The sequence below is a fragment of the Lolium rigidum genome, chromosome 1 (genome assembly GCF_022539505.1).
Source record: "Lolium rigidum isolate FL_2022 chromosome 1, APGP_CSIRO_Lrig_0.1, whole genome shotgun sequence".
NCBI classification, from domain to species: Eukaryota; Viridiplantae; Streptophyta; class Magnoliopsida; order Poales; family Poaceae; genus Lolium; species Lolium rigidum.
In genome coordinates this window covers 35,760,298-35,760,983 of record NC_061508.1, presented here as the reverse complement: position 1 = coordinate 35,760,983, position 686 = coordinate 35,760,298, and positions in this window count along the sequence as shown.

Genomic DNA, 686 nt, shown 5'->3' with positions numbered 1-686 from the left:
TACACCGTCCCTGAATGTTAATATTTGTGTTGACCAACAATGTATGAGGCATTTATTCCATTTCTCTTGTGCATCGGATACTTGTTGGTCTCACTTTCTTCCATTTTCATCATAGTAGGAACTGGATGGAAGGACCCCGATGCAAGCGAGCCTGGTGGGTAGAGATGACGGAGCCAAGGAGGAACCGGATGAAGACTACTTTGTATCTCGAAATTGTGAATTTTGTATGAATTAAGAGTTGTATGCAAAACATTTGACACTTGCCACTATATATGTATCTCGATCGGGCTCTAAGTAATGTGATGATGATGTCTATGTTATATCTGTGCAATGTACATGATATTTATATTATATCTGAATGTTGCCGTATATAACCTCGTGTATCCGTATTGTGTATCCGTATTGCTGTGTATAAACCGTATATGTATACCAGGCAGCACAAAATCGTGTATAATACAAGCAAATTCTGTGGCGCACTAAGAAGCAATTCCGTGGCGCACGCTTTTCGTGGCGCACCTAAGAACAAGTGCGCCACGTAAACCTTATTTTTGTGGCGCACGATCCGGTGCGCCACGTAAAGCTTATTTTTGTGGCGACGTTTCGTGGCGCACCACCCGTGCGCCACGTAATCAAATTTTCGTGCGCCACCGATGAGGCTTTTCCTACTAGTGAGTTGCTGAAGAAAA